Consider the following 3,594-nt stretch of genomic DNA (forward strand, 5'->3'; position numbering starts at 1 on the left):
ACTCTGAGATTTCTCAGATCCCTCCTTGTAAGAAAGAAGAAAATCTTGCCTTTATTGAACCAAGCAGTGAAGGTACAAATGTTTTCTGACTTAAATTCAACTTTCTCAAAGCACATGAATTTCCTCTAAAGACAAATACCCGCTCTTTCCCTTAATATTGTAGGAGAACTTCCTTCATCAAAGGATCTATTTTCTCCTAAAAAATGAGTTAGAAGTGATTCAGAGGTTTTGTGCAGGCTGAGAGCTTTTGCCTGATTGAAGGAACATTACTCTCTTTCTCAGCAAAATGCCACTTTCCATCCTAAAGCCGATGGTCTATAAATATATATATTTAAAAAATTAAATGGATTTTCTCTTTGATGCTGCCATTGCCAATTATCACAACTCCAAAGATCTCCTGCTTGGGATATGAGATTAAAAGGGAACCCCCCAAGTGCAAACACTGATTATAAAGGGAAAATGGCATTTTTTTCCACGGCACGAGTCATCGCTTTGAAATGTATTTTGAAACGAAGCACATCTGATCGCATCCAAGGCAGGAATATCCCTGTTCCCGGTGTCCCTGGGAGCTGGGAGGAATGCAGCCTTCAGATGCAGCTGGAAATTGATGATGGAACACACAAGTATTTTAAAGGTAAAAGATAAAAGTGTTGTTATGATAAACAAAATGCCGTGGTTACTTCAAAATGCAGAGAAGTCATCCCAGAAATCCCAGATCTGCTTGGAGCTTTGACACCAAGGAGGTTGGACTTTGCCACTTGTGTTTGACTGGTGCTGAGTGTGACATGAGCACTAAAACATTCCTCTCCTCTCCTATAGACCATTCCAAATGGCCAATAAATACCTGACAAAATAATCTGGAGTTCATCACGGGTCATCCCAGGAAGTTTTTGTCCAGGCATGTCCATTAATGGACTGATGAGCTGCTGTCATTTATGAATGAAGAAAAAAAAAAAAAAGACCTTTTTATGTTCAGCCTGCTTTTAAATGAACAAAGTGACAATTCACAACAAGAAATGTGCTGAAACCTCGAAGTCACTCAGCATCCCAATGGTTCAGGTAAGCAAATGCTCTGCTCCAAGTTAATTCCACTTTTATTTACTCCAAACCTGCCCCTCTCAGCCCATCTCTGTTACTGCCACCAGCAGAATTTCCTTATCTGCAAGCAAACAGTTCCACGAGCTGCTGGTTTTTCAGCAACATGTCTCTCTAGGAAAACAAATTTCATTTTCTCCAAGGCTTTTTCCTCCTCTGGAGGTTAATTTTTATTTTCCACCTTGAAGATGGGAACCCCGAGCCAACCAAATGAACAAAGTTTCTGTCTGAATGTCTTCACAGAGAGGCACAGTTAAGATCTGAGAGAATGCAGCTGGTAATTAGTTCTGACCACAAGAGCTGCAGCAGTAAATCCTGTTCATCTCTGACACCATTCCAGCCAGGAATTTTTATACAAATCCATGAAAGCAAAAAGGTTCTTTAAGGCCACAAACAGCACATGAATAAAACAATTCCACTCCTGTGCGAGGCTGCAGTAAATTCAATTTACTTCCAGCGCTGGGTTACCTTGTCAAGAAATATCAGACAAAGGAATTAGGAGACGAAAAGCAATCTTTTGCCTTCCAACTCACTTATCCTCTCAGAGCACAGCCTGATGTGCCTTGTGCTCAATTTTGCATTCTGGGAAACCACCACAAATTCGGGTAGAGCAGGCAGAGTGCCCAGAATTCCTCCCAGGTTTGGGGAATGGGCCCAGAAGTCTTTAAGTAATGAATCACCTCAAATTCTCCATAATGGCCCTGGCAGCAGCCGAGACACAAAGTTCACCTCTCCTTGTCCTTCAGGAGATGCACAGACTTGCAGCTCCGAGGTGCCAAGAATCAGGAGAAGAACCCAGGAATCACAGCCAGATAAACTGGACCCGTGGCTTCGAGAAGGAAAGCACAGGGTAATTAAAAGATCAAGGTAATCCAAATAAATCAGCTCTGTTCCAAGGGCTGGGGACAGGCTTCCCTTCCCAGGGTATCAGCAATCCTCCTGTGCCTGCCCATCCCCAGCTGGCAGTGCCCTGCAGGATGGGATGGCTCAGCCTCTGGAGCAGGGGATGGGCAGCAGAGCACACAAAAAAATGATATTTCTTGCTTTTAACCCCGAATTATCCCGGTCTGGCCAGTGGATTTGTTGTCCCTTGGCCATCCATCCCTCTGAGCAACACAAACCTGCAGGGGGGCAGGTGAGGGTTTGCCAGAATTCAGCAGAATGAGTTCACAAACAGCAAGTGAGGAGTGTTCCAGGTCAGGTCCTGGCAGCTGCTTGCCAGGGGTGTTTGTAGCTGTGGATGTGCTGCTCCCACCCTGTTCCTCTGTTGCTTTTTATCTTCTTTTTGCCAGGGTTGGGATTAAATGCATCAGGTGGTATTTCCTGACAACTCTAATGTCACTGCCTGCCTTTATTCCTGATAAAACTGGGATCACAGGGACCTGGGGATGGAGGCAGCGACTTGAGATGGCGCTAAAATGGTGCAGATTTTGCAGGCCACCTTTCAACTCCACACACTCTTAAGGCTTTCCTTTCAGAGCTACCAAAGCACATAAATCTCCTCTAAAAGAAAAAAAATACCTGCACTTTCCCTTAATATTGTAGGAGAACTTCCCTCATTTCATTAGAGGATCTCTTTAATTCTAATGAAATGTATTGTGCATTTAATATTATTATTATTATTGTTATTATTATTCCTGCATCACCCTGGCCAACACTGACCACTTTTCCCTTTTGCAGGAGCTCTGAGGGAATTGAGCAACAACAGCAGTTCCAGAAAAGGACCATTTCTGTTTTGGCCAGAGCTCATTCAGAGGAAGCAGCCACTGCTGGCCAAGCCTGGAGAGCCCAAATTTCCTGAGGAGATGAATCAGTGCAGCTCTCAGCGCTCTAAATTAGGTCAGGCAGGTACCCAGGAGCTGCAATCAGCTCAGGAGCTGGAATGAGGGCTTCTCATGCTCAGGAAGTAGAAGAGGCAAGCCACAAAGGTGTCTGTAGACAGCCTCACTCCAGGACACCAGCTGGAGCACGGCTTGCCCAAATTACTCATTTTAGGGGCTGCTGGCAGTGATTTAGTGCGGAGCAACAGAGCCCTGGAGCTCACCATCACCACAAAAGGCAGAGGCAGGGCTGCAGGAGGGTGAGAGGGAAGGTGGGATTGTGTCTGCCCTGCTGCAGAGCTGCCTGCTGTGCTCCCCACCGCCCCTGCTCACCGGCTCAGGCAGCAGCAGTGGGCTGAAAAAACTCCCAAAATCGCTCAGACAGCGGAGACTGCTGTTGGAGCTGGGAACAGACAGCTCCCTTCACTCCTCTCCCAGTGCCAAGGAGCAAAGCAAGCTTAAGCACCATTTTATTTTATTTTTTTTAAGGCAGTGTAAGTTTTCAAGGAAAAAACAAAACCGGAGTATTGTGGTGGAAAAAGATGCTTATTTTGTTGGTTGGAAGGAAAAGTCTGGGAGGCGGCAATATAAAAGGATATTGAAGGTACTTAGTGTCTATCTCCCTGGATTTTCCTGAATTTCGGCAAAGGAGGGAAAAAGCAACGATCATCTAGCTTCT

The 3,594-nt window shown here is 45.2% G+C and overlaps 1 long non-coding RNA gene across 1 annotated transcript; it reads left to right on the forward strand.

Annotated features, from left to right (window-relative positions):
- The first annotated feature begins 835 nt into the window (after positions 1-835).
- Positions 836-2,894, forward strand: LOC136297303 (uncharacterized). The gene is made up of 3 exons (XR_010723130.1): positions 836-1,059; positions 1,842-1,962; positions 2,776-2,894. It is a non-coding gene; the product is annotated as an uncharacterized lncRNA (long non-coding RNA).
- Positions 2,895-3,594: the final 700 nt, after the last annotated feature.

The sequence above is a fragment of the Chamaea fasciata genome, unplaced genomic scaffold (assembly GCF_029207755.1).
Source record: "Chamaea fasciata isolate MVZ Bird 193981 ecotype frontalis unplaced genomic scaffold, bChaFas1.0.hap1 SCAF_15, whole genome shotgun sequence".
Taxonomy (NCBI): domain Eukaryota; kingdom Metazoa; phylum Chordata; class Aves; order Passeriformes; family Sylviidae; genus Chamaea; species Chamaea fasciata.